At 40.6% G+C, this 23087-nt stretch overlaps 1 long non-coding RNA gene across 1 annotated transcript in view; it reads left to right on the forward strand.

The window, feature by feature from the left end:
* LOC132014252 (uncharacterized) overlaps positions 1 to 16841 on the forward strand; it is a 59921-nt gene extending 43080 nt beyond the window's left edge. The window contains exon 3 of the long non-coding RNA XR_009403252.1: positions 16736 to 16841. This is a non-coding gene — a long non-coding RNA (uncharacterized LOC132014252). The remainder of the gene's footprint in view (positions 1 to 16735) is intronic.
* The last annotated feature ends 6246 nt before the right edge of the window (positions 16842 to 23087 follow it).

Raw genomic sequence — 23087 nt, forward strand, 5'->3', positions numbered from 1 at the left:
AGTCAGACATAAATAGGACATGTTATCTGTGGTGAAATAAAAATGGCCACCTTTTTTTTTTTTTGCAACTACTTTCAGAAGGATATAGAGTTTCTATATATGATATTCTATATATTTCTATATATAGAATTTCTATATATAGATTTCTATATATGATATTCCTCTCTTGACTATCAGTTACTGTTGTGACTTGCTCTGACCAATGGAATATGGTGGGGGTGGGGAGTGTGAGGGGGAAGGACCACTGTGTGACTCCTCAGTCTAGGCCTCACCCTCTCAGAGCATGGATGTCACCTGATAAATGCCTGGTCTGCCCTGCTGGACACACACAGACCAACCGACAGCAAAAACCACTAGGTATTTATTTGAGCCTCGTTAGGCCATGAACCACCAAACTGAGTTGCCACATAACTGTAGCCACATGAGTGACCCAAGCTGAGACAAACAGGAGAACTTCCCAGCTGAGCCCAAGCCAAACTGCTGACCCAGAAAATTATGAGCAAATAATGGTGGTTGTTTTAAACAATTAGGTTTTGGGGTGGTTTGTTATTTTGGAAAGATAACTGTTACAGTGTATGACTTTATATTTGTATGAAATTCAAAAACAGGATAATTTATAACAAGGGAGTTCATAAAAGCAGTTAGCTTTGGTGGGATGCTGGAAGGTGGCATAATGAAGCCCCTGAGAAATGCTTTACTTGGGGTGCCTGGGTGGTTCAGTGGATTAAAGCCTCTGTCTTCAGCTCAGTTCATGATCTCAGGATCCTGGTATCCAGCCCTGCATCAGGCTCTCTGCTCAACAGGGAGCTTGCTTCCCCTTCTCTCTCTCTGCCTGCCTCTCTGCCTATTTGTGATCTCTCTCTCTGTCAAATAAATAAAATCTTTAAAGAACAAGAAAAAGGCTTCACTTATTGAGCTTGCTGATGGTCACACAAATCTATTCACTTAGTAAAAATTCATCACATTGTACAGTTGAGCAACTGAGATTTTTGTGCTTTACTCTATGCAACTAATACCTTCACTGAAACACACACACACATACACATGGAGTGTGCACATGATCTGGAATCTTGAGAGATACAGGCTCGCTAACTCATCTGAGAGACAGATGAGTTAGCGAGCAAGAATGCAGGGTCCGGCAGAGTCTGCAAAACACCAGAGACGGAGAGTCAGTCGGACTGTTGAAGAGGGAGGCAATTCATTTAAAATATACTTATAACCCACCTACGTTGGACAAACACTCTGATGGGGATAGATACTTGAAAAAAGCACAATCTGACTTTGTAAATTACATGTGTTAAGCCAGGCCAGGCCAGACAAAGATAAAGGTGAGAACTAAATTATATTATTTCACCACAACAAATGGTCAACTAAGGACAAAAAAATGTAATAAAAAACTAGATTATAAATCTCATCATGGTCTTCGAGAGATAAACTGAATAAGTACTGCTTATTAAAGTTCAGATCGATCAGCAAACCTATAGAATTCTGTCATTTAGTATAATATACTATGTGTTTAGCAATTGTCAAGATTGAAAGTGCTACCTCTCCCTTGGTTAAGATCACATTTTAATACTTTTGTCAATGAGCTTTACATTGCAGCATGTCAAAGCAGAGAGTGGTTAAACAATATCATTCATCCTTTATTCAGTATTAAATACAATGTAAAGTTTCTGGAAAATACGACACTGCGCTTAGCTTCCACAAAGGGTAAAATTGTTCTGTGAGCTGGATGAAGGCTGAGAATGAAGCCAAGGCAGAAGAGGGCAGGCTGGGAGGTAGAGAGGTGGGATCTGATGACATTGTTTGAGCCTCCAAATCTAGCTCTACAGAAGCATACAGAACTTTCCTTTATTATATATTTGACTTTTTGTTACTTGCAGAAACCCTAACCTTGACTGTCCTTCCTACCTCTTACCCCTCCCTGGCTGCTAGCTAAACCCTTGTTTTCTCTTCCTAGGCCCAAAACTGTCTAGGGTTATCCTCCTTCTAGACAACTGCATATCGAGTAAAGGTATCATAGATGAGGGTAGTGGCCAAAAGACTGGAAAACAGTAACAATGGCAAGACGTAGAATTTTTCTTATTTGAAAATATGAATTCTAGCTGCCATTGTGTCAGTGACCCAGAGGCTTGGCACTGACAGCATTATAATTGCTTATATGTGGATATAACCTTACTTCACACATATATTAAAGCTAAAACTTGGGGTAAGGTGAACAAACCCTAAACAACTTTAATACATTTGCTTTACCTTTTAACCACTTAGTTAATTAACCTATTAACTTCCCATTGTGAATTGTAACCACCTGTATCTCTTAAGATAATTGGAATCATTGCTATTTATCAAGAGGCATGCTTTAATTTATTATGTGTTACTTATATAATTAAATACTTTATAGTAGACCCTTATATATGTGAGCTTCATGTATTTCAATTCAAGGAAAACTTATGTAAGTCATTAGAAGTGACAAGACAGGAATAAGATATGGCCTTCATCCTTAGGGAACTTAAAACTTAGCAAGAAAGACAGACATATAAGCTGTGGGAATAGGAAAGGACATGTTGTAGGTTTCATCTCGTGGTAATATATATTGTCTGTTATCCAAACGTATATGTAAATAAAAGCAGAGAGTTCAAAATTAGGCAGGCAAGGAGAAGCTGTGGTTCTTTCACAAGCTGTATTATATTATGATCTCTTACCTGCTTGTCTCCCAAACTAGATGAGTCCCCCTCATCAGGCAAATGTCTTATTCAGCTTGTATTCTAGACCTTTGCACAGTGCCTGGATTAAAAGTGTTTTGCTGAGTTGCATTAATATTGTAGTTGTGTCCTTGGTTCACTTAACTTTATAAATACATACCACATCCATCTCTCTTGACTGCCAGCTACCTTTCTGTGGTTCAGAGGAAACAAGTAGATTCCTAAATCTTGCCTTTTGCTTTTAACATGTGCTGGGCATCAGGCAAGCAATGGCCAGGTGGACAGGCAGACAGGAGTCTAGAAAGTTTATACCGAAGGTCAAGGAAAGTGGATGGCCTTGGGTTCAGCCAGCCATGAGAAACATGATGGGCCCCAATTCAAGAAGTCAAGGGTCTGGGCAGGCAGCCAAGGCAGCTCTAGGAACAACGTCAGAGGAGGGGGAGCTGTGGGTGCAGGTGAATGGGCAGCTAATTCTAATGCAAGGCTTAGTCAGGTCAAGAGCTTACTCTTTTGAGAGTAAAATTCAATCTTAGGAAATGGGAAATGGAGAGAGCTCTTGAATGAAACTAGTGGGCTGTGTAGTGAAGGTCCAAGGTGGTTCCTGAAGGCAGCTCACTCCATATTTTTTTCTACTGACAGCAGGATCTCACTCACGTGAACAAAGCATCATTCTTTACAATACTTCTAGAAATAGAATTCCAACATATGAATTCACAAGTGGCTATTTCCTGTTTATGTGCATAAAGAAATTTTACTTATAAATTTTAGGTTTAAAATGCAGTCACAAAGCTGGATACAAAATATATACTCATGCATGTTTCCAGGAACAACCCCCCCCCCCCCATGCTTGCATGCACAGAACTAGAGAGAAAATCTCACCAAATCATTAGGCTGGTATCTGAAAATATGGAGCAACACACACTATTACTTATGGGTTGTGTGGCTCTGGATTGGACTGACAAATTTGTAGCAATTGCTCAACATCAACCCTTAGAATTTATAGTTAAGTTATTTGAACCTGACATTAAGTTTCCTGAATCAGTTTCACATTGTGCTATGATGGAGTAATAGGGACTGAGTTTATCTTTCTACATTAGACAACTAAAAAAAGGGCAAGAATATGTGAAACAATTGTGTTTAGTTATTTTAAAATAGGCAGTAAAAGTGGTGCCTGGGTGGCTCATTTGGTTAAGCATCTGACTCTTAATTTCAGCTCAGGTCATGATCTCAGGGTGGTAAGACTGACCCCCACGTCAGGCCTTCATGCTCAGCAGGGAGCTTCTTGAGATGCTCTCTCTCCCTCCATCCTTTTCCTCCCATGTGTGCTCTCTCTCTCTCAAATAATAAATAAATAAATCTTTAAAAAAATAAAATAGCCAGTACAAGACAGTGATCTCTGAGAGAAGAAAAACAAATGAAGGGAATCCTATGATTAGCCCAGGTCACTGCCTGGTGAGTGTGTCTGGGATGTACTGCCATCCTCCCTGAGTTGAGGAGAAAGTGGAGGCCAAGGTGGCCAGAATTCTTAGGGCTAAGTACCAGAGAGAAGAAAGCTATGGAGAGAGAGATAGAAAATGCTGTGGAGATTTGAAGAGGATACCCTCAAGTCTTTAGCTGAGAACTGGTCAGTATATGTATGTGAGGAAAATTCTGAGGCTCTGGAGTCAGTGGGAAGACTTAGGTAGAACGATCTATGGAGCTAACACAGAGCCCAGAATAATTTACCTTTCTACCATTCACAGTAGAAAGAGCTCTTGACCATAGGACATTCAGTAGGCTGCTCAGAAAGGCCTTTCTGTAGCTGTGGGGTCAAGTCCTACACTAAATGTTACTGTGGACCCACCTAACAAAGATTAAAAGCAAACCTTGAAAGGCTCAACCTATTTCTAAGTAAATTAACTTTCCTACAAAAATATTTAAGAATATTTAAAGGAACACAGCAACAAATATCTATCACTCCATGACCAAAAATCCACCATGTCTGGCATCTAATAAAAAAGGACTAAGCATGCAAAGAAATGGGAAAATACATAATATAATGAGGAGAAAAAGAAATAAACAGAAACAGACACAGAAATGACATTGATTATAATATTAACAGATAAGGAAATTAAAAGTACTATTATAAATATGCCTCATATGTTCAAGAAGATAGAGGAAAACATGAGCATGATAAGGAGAGATGTGGAAGACATTATAAAAAAGACTCAAATCAAACCTGAAAGATGAAAATCAATACTTGAGATGAAAAAATACACCAGTTGGGATTAATAGTAGATTAAGCACTAGAGAAGAAAATATTAGTGAATTTGAAGACATAACCATAGAAACTATCCAGAATGAAACAGAAAGAAAAAAGACAAAAGCAATGTACAGAAAACAGTGGCTTTCTTATACACTAACAATGAAAGTATCGAAAGGGAAATTAGAGAATAGATTCCATTTACTATAGCACCAAGAACCATAAGATACCTGCAAATAAACCTACCCAAAGAGGTAAAGGGTCTGTACTCAAAGAACTACAGGACACTCATGAAAGAAATTGGAGAAGACACAAAAGATGGAAGAGCATTCCATGCTCATGGATCAGAAGAATAAATATTGTTAAAATGTCTATACTACCTAGAGCCATCTATACTTTCAGTGCCATCCTGATCAAAATTCCACCAGCATTTTTCAAAGAGCTGGAATAAATAATCCTAAAATTTGTATGGAACCAGAAGAGACCCTAAATTGCTAAGAAATTGTTGAAAAAGAAAAACAAAACTGGGGGCATCACATTGCCTGATTTCAAGCTTTACTACAAAGCTGTGATCACCAAGACAGCATGTACTGGCACAAAACAGACACATAGACCAGTGGAAGAGAGTAGAGAGCCCAGATAAGGACCCTCAAGTCTATGGTCAAATAATCTTCAACAAAGCAGGAAAAAATATACTATGGAAAAAAGACAGACTCTTCAATAAATAGTGCTGGGAAAATTGGACAGCTATGCGTAGAAGAATGAAACTCGACCATTCTCTTACACCATACACAAAGATAAACTTGAAATGGATAAAAGACCTCAGTGTGAGGCAGGAATCCATCAGAATCCTAGAGGATAACATAGGCAGTAGCCTCTTCAACAGCGGCCACAGCAACTTCTTTCAAGATATGTCTCCAAAGGCAAAGGAAACAAAAGGAAAAATGAACTTTGGGACTTCATCAAGATCAAAAGCTTCTGCACACAAAGGGAAACAGTCAACAAAACAAAGAGGCAACCCATGGAATGGGAGAAGATATTCGCAAATGACACTACAGACAAAGGGTTGATATCTAAGATCTATAAAGAACTCCTCAAACTCAACACACACAAAACAGATAATCATGTCAAAAAATGGGCAGAAGACATGAACAGACACTTCTCCAAAGAAGACATACAAATGGCTAACAGACACATGAAAAAAAATGTTCATCATCATTAGCCATCAGGGAGATTCAAATCAAAACCATATTGAGATATCACCTTACACCAGCTAGAATGGCCAAAATCAACAAGACAGTAAACAATAACTGTTGGAGAGAATGTGGAGAAAGAGGAACCCTCTTACACTATTGGTGGGAATGCAAGTTGGTATGGCCACTTTGGAAAACAGTGTGGAGATTCCTTAAGAAATTGAAAATAGAGCTTCCCTATGACCCTGCAATTGCACTACTGGGTATTTGCCCCAAAGATACAGATGTAGTAAAAAGAAGGGTCATATGTACCCCAATGTTTATAGCAGCAATGGCCACAGTCACCAAACTGCAGAAAGAGACAAGATGCCCTTCAACAGATGAATGGATAAAGAAGATGTGGTCCATATATACAATGGAATATTAATCAGCCATCAGAAAGGATGAATACCCAACTTTTGTATCAACATGGATGGGACTGGAAGAGATTATGCTGAGTGAAATAAGTCAAGCCAAGAGAGTCAAGTATCATATGGTTTTACTTACTTGTGGAGCATAAGGAATACCATGGAGGACATGGGGTGATGGAGAGGAGAAGTGAGTTGGGGGAAATTGGTGGGGGGGGGACAAACCATGAGAGACTGTGAACTCAGAAACAAACTGAGGGTTTTGGAGCGGGGGAAGGAGGGTGGGGTGGTATTAAGGAGGGCAGTTTTTGCATGGAGCACTGGGTGTGGTGCCTAAACGATGAATTTTGAAACACTGAAAAAAAATTAAAAAGAAAAAAGAAAAAAGACCACCACAAAAAAACGAAGAACAAAGAGGAACAAAAGACCAAACAGCATCAGTGAACCTTAGGACAACATTAAGTAACTCTATACCTATTAAAGACGATGAATTAATTAAGAGTCTTCCCACAAAGAAAACCCCACATCCATGTGACTTTACTTTTGAATCCTACCAAACAATAAAGAAAAAATATTACTAATTCTTCATAAACAATTTGGCCATTCTTTTTTTAAAAAAAATTTTTATTTTTTATAAACATATATTTTTATCCCCAGGGGTATAGGTCTGTGAATCGCCAGGTTTACACACTTCACAGCACTCACCAAAGCACATACCCTCCCCAATGTCCATAACCCCACCCCCCTTCTTCTAACCCCCCTCCCCGCAGTAACCCTCAGTTTATGAGGAAGTGGTGATGCAACATGGGGGCTTAAGTGGGTAGGAGAAGAATCAATAAAACAAGATGGGATTGGGAGGGAGACAAACCATAAGTGACTCTTAATCTCAATTTGGCCATTCTTAAAAAGTTAAACATATATCTACCATATAACCTAGTCATGTTATTCCCCATTTACCCTAGAGAAAAGAAAGCATGTTTCCCAGGAATACTTGTCTACAATTGTTCATAGCAGCTTTGCTAAAAAAACTGGAAACAACGCTTGGCCTTATCAGTAGGTAAACAGTTAAACTGTGATATATCCAAGTAATGGAACACTACTATAAAAGGAACAAAGTTTTCATACACAGAACAACATGAATGAATCTCAGAATCATTATGCTGAAAGAAGCTAGACAGAAAGGAATAGATATACAGCACTGCATTATTCCCTTCACATAAATTCTAAAATACAAACACGTTATAGTGACAGAAATTAGACCATGGAGATGGAGAGAAGAAGGAATTACAAAGGGGCACAAGGAAACTTGATGGGGGACGGAAATGTCTGTTATCTTGATTGTAGTGATGGCTTTATGGTTAGATCTATGTCAAGGCTCATCATATTGTATACTTTAAAAGTGAGCAGTTGAGTAGGTTATCCTTCAATAAAGTATAAAGAGAGGGAAAGACGGAAGGAAGGAAGGAAGGAAGAAAGGGAGGGGAGGCAGGAGGAAGAAGAAAAAGAAGGAACACTGGGCAGCTCCATTTTTGATATGTCTTTTGCCATTGGCCATTCAACTGGTGGGCTTTCCTAATGGGCTTGGATGGGGATCGAATTCCATAGAGTGTTCTACTCGGTTTGTTGTGACTCCTGGGACACTGGCAACTAGAAGCAGCTCTGGTTGGCCCTATGAGCCACAAAGAGACAGTAACTGCCTTGGATTTGTGCCTCTGGCTTCTTCTAGAGAAGCTGTGTATGACTGTGGCAGCTGAACACTTGAGTGTAAGCCCTCATTGGGGCAGATTTATTGGGGGAAATGACAGTATGGGTGGTAATCCTTGAACTTTGGATATTTTTTTTTTGGTCCAAAAGTTCACACTCAGTTGAAACTCAACTGCATAGAGAAAAGGAGAAACACTTTGTTGTGAATGTAAAATTTTTGAAATGTTTAAACTTAGATGAACACTTGTGGAAAAAAGAATAAAGTCCTTGTTTCTACATGTCCAGAAAGTGTGTATGGACCACACTGAGAATCTTTGCTGGCAAGCAATATTCCTGGCCTGTGATAGCCTTCTATCAAAATAAATACTTCTCCAGCAAGGAATTTTCCTTAATTTCCTCCTCATAGGCTGGATGCCCTCCCATTGCTGAGCTTCCAGAACACAGCGGGAAACCGAAGGCTCTTTTGTCTCTCTTCTAAAGTAAATTTGAGTCATCTATCATTACGCAAGTGATTATATACTTTTTCAAATGGAAGTTTTGGAGGCTAATAATTCCTAGGTTAGTGGTTTATAAGTAAAGCTGATTAAAATATTTAAAAGTACTATATGTTAATTGAACATAGTAATAAAAATAAATAAAAGAACAGAAAAACATTTGAAAGTGCAAGACTAAAAAAAGTTGCCTGAATCCCTGATGTTACTTTTTTTGCGGGGGGCGGGGGAGGTTCAGGGGAAAAAGTAATTTGGGGAGAGAAAAACCAGGAAAATAACATTGGAGAGAATGTTTGGGATTTAAGGAATATTAATGATCATCCTCATTTAAATCACTTTTCTATAAAATCTAGTTTTACTAGTGTATTAGTTGGCCCTGGTCCTGGGGAGGAAAAAACCTCTAAAATATATGTATATATAAAACAATATTGTATAAAAACTTCCAGCTTTTGGTTAAAGTCAAATAAGCAAACTTGAGCTTTTAATGGACAAATGCTCTTCACCTTCCTCCTGTCTGTGACCTGTTACATGGGGATCACGCCTTTCCTCAAACTGTCCATCCCTTCACTTCAATGATTCTAGATTCTTTTTGGTTTTGAATTCTACTTTTTGAGTCACTTGTGGTTCTTTCTTTTCCACATACCCCTATGTGTCATCGTACAGTCTCTCTTTGGGAGATCTCATGATTTCTATTTTTTTTGTTGTTTTAAAGATTTTTATTTATTTATTTATTTTTTCAGAGAGAAAGAGAGAGAGAGCACAAGGGGGGCAGAGGGAGCAGCAGGTAGATGGAGAAGAGAAGCAGACTCTCCGCCGAGCAGGGAGCCTGACTTGGGGCTCCATCCCAGGACCCTGGGATCATGACCTGAGCCGAAGGGAGATGCTTACCTGACTGAGCCACCCAGGCGCCCCCAGAGATCTCCTGATTCCTGAATCTCTACCTCCAGCTCTAAACTTCATTCTGAATAGACACCTTCATTTGCGGTTGCCTTGCAATACCTCTTACCTATGTCACCAACACCTCACACCTGAAAAGTACAAAATGTGCCTGCGTCCCACTGTGTTCCTCAACTTGAGTTTTCTACTTGATTAGCAGTATTAGCAGCTCCCAAGTCACCCTATCGAGAAGTGGTGGCACCTCCCTTGACTTCTCATTTCCATCATCAAGGAGTATTTTTAGTCAATGTGCAGAAGCCTTTAAAATATCTTTCTTTGCGTCCGTGCCATCTGGCGCGTGCTCATTTCGGGTTCTAACACTTCCTTACCTGGATGAACTCTAGTCCTCCCTACTTTTTTCCACCTGCCAAGACGCCTTCTCCTATTCGTGAAATCCTTCACACTGCGGCTTGAGTTTTCTTCTTCAGTTTCAGCTTAGTTTTTGTAGCTCATTCATTTACAAGCTGCAGTAACTTGGGATTGCCTGTGGAATTAGGCCCAACTCCTTTGCCGGGTGTTTAGCCCTCATCTCAATCTGATGAAGGCTCCATCCTAATTTATTTCTTAACCCCAACCCTTCATGCATCCCTTATACATTTTCACTGTTCAGCACCTTTCCATGGATGTTTTTCCTTTTTCTTGTGAGACTTCTTCCATTGCACCTGTTAAAAACCAAGCCATTTTTGACATTGCGCAGAAATGCTCATTTTTAGTGAAGGTCAACTAGATTGAATCAGTTCTTGCTTCTCCCGAGAGAGCCCTTTGCTCGCCCATCTGTCCTAGCTCTCATGCTGTGCTTGGTGTGGGATGCATTTGGCTCCACGACCGGCCTCTATGCTTCTAGAAAGTAGAGACTGTCTTATGAGTCTTTGTAACCCTGATGGGGCTTAGCACACTGCCTTGTATAGACAAGCAAGGTTTCCCATGCCACTGATAGTTATGTACAGTTCACCAAGCACAGGACCGCCGTGTAATAAAGCTACTTAGATCCTTGCCTAAGTATGTCTCAGGTACACAGATGGGAGATTTGTGTATAAAGCCCCTGGATAGTAACTGCTGACCACACCAGGTTTGGATCCAATGTCCATCTATGGACTGGGGTCAGATACCTCCGTGTACCCTAAGAAGGGGCAATTTTCCCGGGAGAAAGTCGGGGGGCTCTTAAAGGCAGAAAGGGAGGTGAATCCTGGATGGGAAAAAAACAAAAAACAAAAAACACAACAGAGGCATACTATAACTTCTGAATTGTAGACTCTCATAATTGAAAACACGATAATTTAGTAAATTTCAATAACATTAATAGGGAAAATGTTTATTTAAAAAATTAGTACCATGAGTAAAATTATGAACATATTTTGTAGTCAATAGAACAGGAGGAACTTTAAAAAATAACGCTAATAAACTGTCTTTGGCCATTAAGACATTCATTCATTCATTCATTTTAGAAATTCCTTTTGAGTGTTTAGCCAGGCATTGTGCTAAATGCTAGAGGTACAAACTCTTTAAGATTAGGTGCTTAGTTGACCTCAGTCTCGCGCACTTGATGCTGTTGAAGTCAAATCTCTACCTGACAGTGTGGATAGAATTTCACTTATGTCTTATCCTGCAGAGTCATGCAACTTAATTTCCTTTTAAAAGTGTTCTCTAGGGGCACCTGGGTGGCTCAGTGGGTTAAAGCCTCTGCCTTCCGCCCAGGCCATGATCCCAGGGTCCTGGGATCAAGCCCCACATCGGGCTCTCTGCTCAGCGGGGAGCCTGCTTCCTCCTCTCTCTCTGCCTGCCTCTCTGCCTACTTGTGATCTCTGTCTGTCAAATAAAATAAATAAAATCTTAAAAAAAAAAAAGTGTTCTCTAAAAAGCATTTTGTAACTTTGCATTCTTAATTAACTCATCCTGGCTTTGCTTTTAGGTAAGCCAAATTAGTGATTTGACCAAATGGTGCATTTCTGTAGCTTCTTAGGCCTAAAGAGTTCAGGATGACCACATACGGAGGCAAAAATTCTTAAACCATTTGTATTTCTTTCATTATGAGTAAACTTTGATAGACATGTGATCATACCATCTAATGTAACTTATCTTTTTGATGATCCATCTCTAATCGGTGCAGAGTCCTTCTGTTTTTGAACCAGCTATGCTGAAACAAAGGCGGTCTTTCTTGTTTCAATTCTATTGAATATTCACATTATTTATTAAAGGAGGATTATGTAACATTTAAATGAAGCCTCCAATCCATAAAAATACCTGTCACCGATGAAAAACATGTACGTGGATAAGCATAATGCGTTCATTTATAGGCTACGGATCGGCTGCCCCTCAAGGAATGTTATAAATCCACGTGGTGTCCTTGGGCGTCGGGGTTGGCCGCAGCATCTGTAGCTGTGGGAGCCAATGTGGCCCGCAAGCTCCCCACTGGCTGCACATCTGAACAGCTTCAAGAGTACAAGTTTCCCCATCAAAGGTTTGGAATAAATCACACTAAAAAATTGGCTCCAGAAAGAGTTATTTTGGATAGGACAAGGTGAAGATCTCAGGAGGTGTGTTAAATGAATCCCTTCTGTGTGGTGGGTGTCTGTGGGAGAGTTGGTGGGGGTGGTTACAGGCTGTGGGGGAAGTGGAGAATACAAACCACCCCCCACCCCACACACACTTGGCCAGAAAAGCCAAGTCTACTGACTGGACAAGGGTTGGAAAATTCAGTTTCTTAATAAACGGCTTTATAACTTAATAAGAACACATAACCTAGTGATCTTTTTTTTTTTTTTAAAGATTTTATTTATTTATTTGACAGACAGAGATTACAAGTAGGCAGAGAGGCAGGCAGGAAGAGAGAGGAGGAAGCAGGCTCCCTGCAGAGCAGAGAGCCCGATGTGGGTCTCGATCCAGGATCCTGGGATCATGACCAAACTGAAAGCAGAGGCTTTAATCCACTGAGCCACCCAGGCGCCCCTAAACTAGTGATCTTTTATAAGAACATTTATAAACTAGTGATCTTTTTCCTGATACTCGTTTTCAGGAGAGTGTCTTTTCCCTTCAGTGGCATGCTAGAGCCCACGTGTACCCGCTTATGAGAGCTGATTGTCAAGTTTGTTGGCATTTTGTGAGTCAATTGTTAAATACAGCCACTATTAAGAATTAAATTATATAAACTTAGAATTATGTAAGTTAAATGAAAAGCAAAGGTAATGAATAACCCCCCAACTTATCACTTCTAAATTATTCTGCTACATTAAAAAAAAAAAGATTTTATTTATTCATTTGACAGAGAGACACAGCGAGAGAGGGAACATAAGCAAGGGGAGTGGGACAGGGAAAAGCAGGTTTCCCACCAAGCAGGGAGCCTGATGCGGGGCTCGATCCTAGGACCTTGGGATCATGACCTGAGAGGAAGGCAGAGACTTTAACCCACTAAGTTAACCCACTCCTGTGATGGAGAAAATATTAATAACATAAGTAATAATAAATTTCATGTGTTTTCTGCTGGTATTCATTACATGTGGCTAGCCCTCTAAACTGAGGAAATATCTTTGGGTATTTAGACACTATTATCTGACTCAGCTTACATCATCAATGAACAAGTGTTGTTCTGACATCTGTTTTTATTGTTTATTACTCCTCAATAGAAATGATAATATTAACCAATATTCATGTAAGAATTATACTTGTTTGAGAATTGTAACCATAGGTGGCTAAGGATACGACAGTAAGATAAAAATCAGGGAAAGCATTCTGTGAGAAATCAACTGATTATATAGAATTTCTAATACAGAGGCTTTAATGTCTTATTTATACATTACAGCCATTCTTATCAGTAAATTTTTATTAAACTTATGCATGTATTTACATATACGATTTTCCTACTGAGCCGATCGTTAAACTTTTACTAGCACATTGCTGTCTGTAAATGAAGTTGAGTTTCCTACTCTTTTTATTTATTTATTTATTTCTATTTTTTAAAAAGATTTTATTTATTTATTTGACAGAGAGAGAGACAGAGTGAGAGAGGGAACACAAGCAGGAGAGTGGGAGAGGGAGAAGCAGGTTCTCTGCTGAGCAGGGAGTCCGATGCGCAGCTCAATTCCAGGGCCCTGAGACCATGACCTGAGCTGAAGACAGTCGCTTAACCAACTGAGCCACCCAATCACTCCAGTTTCCTACTCTATTTTTCCAGAGCCAGAGTTTCTTCTGTGTTAGATACTAGAAGACTATCTATGGCCTGGTGAAGTCAGGGGTGAGAGGTGAGGTGAGAGTGAAATGGCTTGAGATAGCTGTTGAGATCACCCCACCCCCCCAAATTAACTATAGCTTTGCCAGAAGAGAAGAAAAAAAGTCATACCCCTACCCACAGGCCTCACATGTGGACCTGATTCATCAAAAACTACATGTGAAAGAGAAAAAAATCCAGTTATTTCCTTGGACTGCATTCCCGTGGAATTCTTTTCTCTAGTACTTGAATCCATGGAGCCATATTCCAACTCCCAACACATGCTTCAGACCCTCCTTATTTTACTAACCTATTATACCTCCTTCTCTTGAATGCATCCCCACTCCCAGCTTAATAGTCTGGTATCCCCTGATGCTACCAGCTCTGGTCCACAACATGTGAGTTGGACTCCACCACCACCACTGCCCAGCCCACCATCCAGGGAGAGCAATCCAGAAGCCTAATTATGGGCACTGGTGCTTTCAGAGGCAGGTGCTACTTGGACTCCATTCATCAGTGGCTTTGCCAGGTACAGTAACCCTGGGGACAGTGGAAGGGAAAGGCCACATTGTAGCTGAGATGCTAGTTTGTAACCCAGTTGAGGTGCCCATTGGGTTAGCATAAGTAAGAGGGTAGGACTTGATGTTTAGAGGAAAATTTGGCTTATTATTTTATACTCTCGGAGCATGTTTTCTAGTATTCTGACTTCACAAAATGGCCTGTCTAATCCTGATTGCAGTATCCTCCTGAGAGGGGTGCAGTGGGAAGACTATCTGGGCCAATGGGAAAAGACTTGGAGTCAGGGGACCTGGTTCTTCTCTTTCTTCTGCTACTCATGAGCCCTTTGGCCTTGGACAGGTTATTTTACTTTTCTGGAACTTGGTTTTTTTATCATATGATCTACAGTTTCCAGTAGTAACGATCCCTTCTAATTCCATCATCCTATAACTCTTTGTCTTTTGTTTCACAGTTAGAGTAAAAGAAGCACACATCTTTGGTCAAAAGGTCAAGGGCAGAGTCTAGCATATTGGTCATATCAATTCTTTGAATACGGGCTTCAAATCCTTTATGGCAGTAGGCATAAATCATAAATAATTCCAGGCTACTACTCCCAGATTTCTTAGAAGGATCAGAGCACTGACATTCTTTGGCAGATGAAAAAAGAAATTCAATTATCTGGAATGCAAAGAAAAAAAGAATATTCTCTCTTGTTGAAAATCTTTCTGAAGGGCAGTAGCAGTTTTTCTTGCCTTAGTAAGAACAGAGAGAAGATAGCAACATTTCTTCCATTATCATGGCTCTGTTCTGCTTCAGGATTAAAATTCTGAGTACGTTTTTCTTTAGGCATTCAGTATTCCATGTTCTGCCTGTAGAAGATTTAAGAGATTGGCCTAAATATTTACTGTCCTAGGTGTACATGGAGATATTTTCATCAATTACATCTGTGGTCTCTGTGAGTCCCTTAAAATTTAGATCTTTCTCATAAAAGCAGGATGACCAAAACAAAACAAAACAACAACAACAAAAAACCCATATTTTTTTGGAGGGTGGGGGTAGTGTGCTATTTCATTGAGTTCTGCTTAATGAAGGCTCTGAGATGCTTAAAGAATTCAGAAACATAAAAACATTTGTATTGTGTTCTATCAAAGACTACAGTTGTTATTTAACAAGACAGTTGCTCATAAGCAAATGTTTTTTGATTCTGAGATAGGAGAAACAATGTGCTACATCAGCCTGACCTTCCCTGTTCAGGAGCTGCTTCCCCTCTGACATAGCTACTTCCTCAGTATAATACCTTGGCATGGTCCTGGTTTTATTCTTTTTAATTAAAAGTGCATGTTTGAGCACCTTCTCTGTACAGTCTTAGACCTCAGTGAGCTTGTGTTCTAGTATTCAGGTGTAAGGCATATTCCCCACCCAGACCATGACCAATTTCCATGATGATGGAAGAGAAAGGGGCAGGTGAAAAAGACGACAAAGAAGAAAGGAAAGAAAAGAGATAGAAAAACAAGAGTATGATTAGTCATGAAGAGCTTTTGCTTAATTTTAAGCAGGAGAAGAGAATTCAAATCTCAGGAAGAACAAGAACACTTACCCTTCCACTTTTGGAGTAGCCAAAGTGGAACTTTTCCTCTCATGAGAATCATGGGCTCTGGGTGGCAAAACTGTGGCATATAGTTGGTCTCCTGTGGGGCTTCAACTCGGGCTTTTCCTGTTCATTGTTTAAAAAGTATATCCTAAAACTCATGCAACACCATTTTGGCCATGCAGGGATTAGTGTCAAAAAGGAAAGTAGAGTTTAAACATTGAGCTACTCACCTGAAGTAATTTAGAGTTGAACAAGTTTCTTGATGACCCTGGAAATTGGCAGCTTTTTGTGTTTTCTTAGGTAAGAAAGGAAATTGCCAGCTTCATTCCAGGCCAACCAACCAACAAATCAATGAGCGAGCCAACCAACCAACCAACCAACCAACCAACCAACCAACCAAAGAAACTAAATCTCTCTCCTCCACCTCCACAGCTGCATTCCTGCCAAATGCAAAACATCCCCCCAACGCTTGTGTCCATCTCCTGATACAGCCAGGCCCTGATTTTTTCTTTGAATTTATTTCATTATAGCTTACGACTTCTCTTACCTGCCTGTGAACATCTTTACCAATAACGAGAGAAGCGGGTCTCAGATAAGCTTATTTGGCTAGATTTTAGCAGTTCTTGAATTAGTTTTACTGGAAAGAAGGTTGAAACTAATAGATAAAATAGAGATTTTTACATTAGTCCTGCATTTCAGTTGTTTATGTCAGCCATAACCCATGTTTCTATGGACATTTGAAAAGTTATTTTCACTTTTCTATTTTTTAGATTTCAAGACCAGTTCTGTCAAATGGCTGAGACCCAACCTTGCCTGGTGATGGTGGGGATGTTGACATGCTGTGCCTCCTGGCTTCATTCTAAGTAAATAAATCAATAATAACTCTTTTGAGCCTTTCACCTTTCTTTTATTTTCACTGTGGAAAAGTTTAGGGAGAAATATATCTGTCTATCTGTATCATGCGTATTTTTTTTGTGAAAAGGGTAATGGAATACAGAATGCCACACATGGGTTATTCCCACTATGAATTAGTCTCTTTTATCTGTCTCTGACCAAAACAGATGTTGGCAGCCTTTCTATTCCAGCTCTCTAAGTCAGACTAAGACTATCAGTTCCGCTTAGGAAAGCTGTAGGGAAATGATTTAACTCTTTCAATAGACCCTTACTAGTTTTTTCCCTTGGTTCCTTTTGATTATAAACTACAAACAAAATTAGAATGCGTCTCTATGCAACAATAAAAGAAAAATAGCAATATTAAAAATACATCAATACAACTCTAGCGGGAAGTGAATTTTTATTCAAGGACTTTCAAGAATTCTGACACTGAAAAGACATCTTTGCTTGAGGAAGCAGCTGAATGTGTTTCTAACTTATAGTCAACGTTCATTTGCATAGAATACCAAAAGAGCCATTTTTTTTTTTTTAATTCAGAAAAAAGAAATATCTATCAGAGAACTGCAGGATGCATCTTGTAAGGAGTCTACTCTTTTCTGTAGAAACTGACCATTTAAAAAAGTCACTCTCTGATTGGTGCCATGATAAAGCTCTTGTACCAGGATTCTGCAACAAAATGTAAATTAAAGGAATGTGAGAAACGGAGAGACTACAAGGGGGAAGAAAGGATCAAAGGGTGAGAAAGGAAAGGGAGATTATTAGAAAAAAATGTTCAAGAAACACATAGCATGTCAAGAATTTATCATGGAAAGAAATGGTCATGTAAGATTTGTGGGGGTGTGAAGCAAATTTGGGGTAAGTCACTAAAGAAAGACTTTAGACATTTCCCCAAACCATGCAAAGGAAACAGGAAAAGGCGATAATTTTGTAGACTCTAAGTAGTTTCATATTCTTTATCTTATTTAATATTCACAGCTATCTTATGAAGCGGATTTCTATCAGTGCTCTGTCACACGGTACCCATGCCAGGACACCTGTGCTTTAGACTCTCAGGCAATGAGTTCTGTGGAAGAATGTCACTATTGGCACACTCCCTCCTTCCTCTAACCCTTCTAGGAATATTGGAAATACAGGTCGGGAAGAGCCTCTGCTTATCTTTGTGAGCACTTTTAACAAAATCATCAAACAATGAGAATAACTAACGATGCATTAAGGGACGCCTGGGTGGCTCAGTTGGTTGAACATCTGCCTTTAGCTCAGGCCATGATCCCAGAGTTCTGGGATGGAGCCCAACATTCGGCTCCCTGCTCAGTGGGGAGTCTGTTTCTCCCTCTCTCTCAAATAAATAAATAATCTTAAAAAAAAATTTATCAATAAGTGGCATCTGGAAACTCAAATTCTCTATACTGCCAAATTAAAAGCCGAGATCTGTTGACATACTTCCCGTCTGCTGGGAGCTATGTTAAATACTTCACTTGTATTACCTAATTTAATCCTTCAGCAGCCTGCAAGGGAGGTACTGTATTTTTTCTCTCATTTTCAGAAATGGAGGGTTGTTCGTCTTTTGATATCACACAGCCAGTAAGTGGCAAAGCCTGTTTTTTTTTTGTTGTTGTTGTTGTTTTTTAAATTCCAGACCTAGAATACCTACCTCGCTACCTCAACTGAAAATTCAGCTCTGCTGCATGTTTTCCTTCATTTCTTCCACAGCCAATAAAGCCGTGGGGTGGGCCATCTGTTTCCTTTCTCCAAGAACCTCATCACAGAACCTTGAGGTGGATCTCTTCCACCATAGCACCTGTTACAAGCAGGTGTGCCGTGTGACACAGGGAACATCACAGAGAGGTATTCCTTGAAATGTACAGCATTTCCTGCGTGTGACAGGTGATAGCCAAACTGTGACTCATGGATCCCAAAAGGCCTAAAAAAGTGACGTGAAACATCAGAGGCAGCCACAGATGGCAGGAGTCCACCCATTTGCCTGGGTCACAAGATGCGCATGATTTCAAAGCCCACGTGCTTCCCTTACGCCTCATAAAAGGCAGGACTCGACCAGAAGCAGGATAAGGACTTCAGAGTCCCTCACTCACCCCACCTTGTCCTCTAAGATATGATTAGGAAGCAAAAACTTAAATATCTTTAGGTGGATGGTGGGGGAGGGGGTAGTGGGAGGAGGGAGTATTCTAGATTCTCAACGAAGAGCACATCATGGGCTTCTAAGAGTAGAGCAGAAGCCAGGTGTGTCTGTAAGGGGCCAGAACCGCATTAATCCCTGCATGGTCAGTGTCACGCTGGTAGCTCAGTACCATAATGATGAGCCCTTGTTACGTATTCATTATTCATTCCCCAGATTGACCCGTATTTCATGCTAGCCATGAAAATGGCCCAAAGTAGTGGAATTCAATGTGCGATGGCCTTTAGGGTATTTTCAGTGTATAAACACCATCTCAGCTGGGTGACAAGGTTTTGAGGGTGTGAGTTTGGTACGGGGAAGATAGAATTAGAGAGACAGAGGCTAATATTTGTATGTGCAGTAAGAACTAAGGAGTCACCGGGACCAGGATTTCCATCAGGGTAGGATCAAGTTTTGTGATTTATAAAACAGATCAATTCTTCTTCTTTCTCCCATCGAACTAAAGGGTTGGGGCTGTTCATTTGGTGCAGCATATTTTAGAGCTGCTGAGGAACTTCCAGTCAGTGGGAATCTATTCTGTGAGGTGACAGTCCTGACTCCTCTCTTTTGAGTGGGCCACCTGTCTGACACAGCTGTGCTGGCCCTACAGGCAGCTGGGATAACATCTGTTCTACGAGCACACTGACAGACTTCCATGTAGTTTGGAAGTTGTCGTGGAGCAAACTGTTGCACATTTGTCACTAGACTGTCCCTTCTGTGTAGGCCTCAGTTACTCCTGTGGCTGACAACAAAGGAAGAATCATGTGTCTTCAGGACAGCCCCTTTCTGATGACTGTACTAAAATTCAAATTTCTTGTTGACAGCCTTTTCCCCAGAGTTGCTCCCTCTTCATTCCACAAGTGAGAATCCACTCTGTTCTAGAAGCTAGGGATACAGCCGTGAGGGAGACAGGCAAGATCCCTGCTCTCACAGGGTTTACATTCTGGTGGGGAAATAGACCATGAACTCAATAATTTTTCAAAGTGAATAAAATAGAAGATTGTTCTGGAGGACACTCTAAAGAGCTACTTTAGAAGGCTGGTCAGGGAAAGCTTCTCTGAGGAGCTAATACTTCACCTAAGTCCAGAACAACAAGACGGCGTCACCCAGAAGACCTGGTAAGTGCCTTGTGGGCAAATGAGAAGAGCAAATACCAAAGTCTAGGAGGAGAAGAACATGACAGGTTCCTGGGACAGAGGGCATGTGGACCCCATGAATATGGTGGAGAGAGGTAGGAAATGAGATCAGAGAGGTAGGCAGGCCACGGGTGCTGTTGAACACTGGAGGCTCGCAGGAAAGAGTTTGGGTTTTGTACCAAGTGTCTGGAGAAACCACTGGAGATATTGAGTGCAGGAATAACATGATCTCATTAATATTTTAAGAAGAGTGCTCTAGTTGTTGCTATATGGAAGGGACAAAGATGGAAACAGGAGACTAGCGGAAGGTTCTTCTGGTGATATGCTGGCAGCTGGGACCAGGGCAAGCAGGAGGCAGATTTGAGATGGAGGGTACCAGGCACATACTGGAGATAGAGAAATGGGACGAGTGGGGAGGGTCACTTTCAGGGAGGGAGGTGAAGGGAAAGTCCATTGTTCTGTTTTGGCCATGATAGGCTTGAGATGCTTGTTAGATATAGAAATGGAGAGTCAAGTCGGAAGTTGCTCCTTTGTGTCTCGACATCAGGCCTGGCCATATAAATTTGGCCTTCTTCACAAACTTGCAGCTACCCCGATTACAGTAAAAATGAAAACATTTTAAAATCTCGATGGAGCCTAGAAAACAAAAACTTCGGAAAAGGAAAGGAGGACTGTTACGTTATTTTCCCTGAAGTTATTGTGTGAACATACATGGAGGTATGAGGTGCGTATAATCTGTACTATGTAAACGCCAACTGCAAAAATCAACAAGCTCCAGTTCCTGGGCTCAAAGAACTCCCAGCCCAGAGGACAATACACACACACACACACCTATTTGTGAGTTACTTCTTTGCCCTGTATTGAACAGAAGCTTTCCAGTAGGTGTGCATGTCATTTTCTTCGTATTGAACGAGGAAGAGATCCTGTGTCTAATCCTTCAGGTCACGAGAATCAGCCCTGGAGGTCAGGGGGATGACACGCTGGAGGCAGACCGCTCCTGAATGCTAACATGGCGCGTGATGAGTGGGGGCGGGGGGGGGGATTGGGGGGAGGGATGTCTGCACAAGGGGACAAAGGAGCCTGCTAAGCATCACAAACCTTTGCCTTGGGGCTGAGGGAAGGCTGCACAGCAGAGCTGACAGAAAACTTCACTGCGTCATTTGAGATGCTTTTTAAATGATGAGCAGGCATTTGCCAGGGGGCTTGGGAGGTGGGGGAAGGCTGTTTCTGCTAAAGGAGTTGTCTAGAGCCAAGGTGTGTCCTGGACAAAGTCAGCCACAAACAGTATTTTTCGTCTGCTCGGCTGGACACACAGATCCAGGCAATCTTGGCTAGATTAGTCGAGTTTTTCTTTTTACTTTAGAAACCTGCCAATGCCCACCTTCCGGTGTTCTGTACATGCATTAAAAACCCTGGATCATTGTATTTAGCCAACTTGTGGTGACTTGAAACACATTTTCATTTAAAGCTTAACTGGAGCGTATTCTCCCCTACACACTCCCATCTCCTACCACAGACAGAATGAACAAAAACTGCATAAGGGGATTATTGCAGCCTAACTACAACCTATTTCCTTCTACGCAAAAAAAAAAAAAAAAAATCCCAAATGATAATTATAGGTAATTACTACAGTGTAAACCTCAGTCTGTTCACCTTCTACCCTAAAGCGAGTTCATCTCAGAGTTATATAGGCAGAGCGGTGCCTGTGCCTGGTTTTTTCAACAGGCTGGTGCCGTCTTCTCTTCTTTATCCTTGCATTTGTGACAAAATGCTTTTTAGTCACTTTCTGGCTGCAGTTTGTAGTTACTGTCTCTCTATTACACCCCTTAATGCCAGTTTCTGCCTCTTCGTCTTAATGACAGCACAGATGTTGAATTGAAGTCTCAGAAAGACATGACCCAACATGGGCTTTCTTACTATTGGTAATAAGATATTTGTAAACCACTGCCCTGTTTATGTCACTTAGGATGTCCCGGAATTCCCGTAGTTTTCCTGGAATTGCATGGAGAGAAGAAAAAAAAATTGCAGCCAACAAAGAGCTTGTAGGAAGGCACCGATCGTAGTCTAATTAGTCTCTAGAATTCTGTTAGTACATCACGGGCTGAGCGGTCATGGTTTCTTGGAGGCAGCGAAGAATTAATATCTCTTCCCCTTCTCAGGTGAACAGAGGGTGAAAGTTGATTTTCTGCTGCCGAATTTAAGCGTGGCTCCTGACCTCGATTGTGTAAAAACCCTTCCTGATTTTATAAGTGACTTTTCCTTGCGTCAGTTATGCAAACTTTCTAATATCTCAAGCTGCTAAATGCAGATTCTATCTTCTTTATAGAGCTGTGAAGATTGCAACAGAGCATATAGGCAGAGTCTAGCAAAGAGCCTCGTACCTTCTGAGTGTGTGGTGCGCTGTCAATTATTTCCTTTTACCCAGAAGCCTTAGTAGGGCTGTTTTTATATGACGCTCCTGATTCCAAAAATTTTCTAAGTTTAATAATTAACTTCAGCTCTCAGCGAGTGCCTTATAAGATATCGGTGTCACCAGTGATCCACATGATCATTTACTTTAGTGATCTGAATTACAAGCCTTGGTGATGTTATTTGGAGTTGTGCTCAGGTGGTCTTCTTGTTGTCCAAGTGGCTTGACCCCATTTGGTAAACACACAGCATTCAGATTCATGCTATGCTTGATAAGTCAGTAAATTCTTGGGAGTCCCACAAAGTTCCAGGGCCAGATTTTGATGAAGTTCCCAAATGAACATATTTCTGCAGCTCTCGAGCTTTCCTATGATTATCCATTTTGCCTATAAATCTTCATATGTGAACCAACCTGAAATATAAATTTATTTCTTATTTTATTGCTATTTTAAGTAAATATATTGTTTAAAAAATAATTAATTGGAGATGTTCCCTATATTCACAGGAGAT

The sequence above is a fragment of the Mustela nigripes genome, chromosome 1 (genome assembly GCF_022355385.1).
Source record: "Mustela nigripes isolate SB6536 chromosome 1, MUSNIG.SB6536, whole genome shotgun sequence".
Taxonomy (NCBI): domain Eukaryota; kingdom Metazoa; phylum Chordata; class Mammalia; order Carnivora; family Mustelidae; genus Mustela; species Mustela nigripes.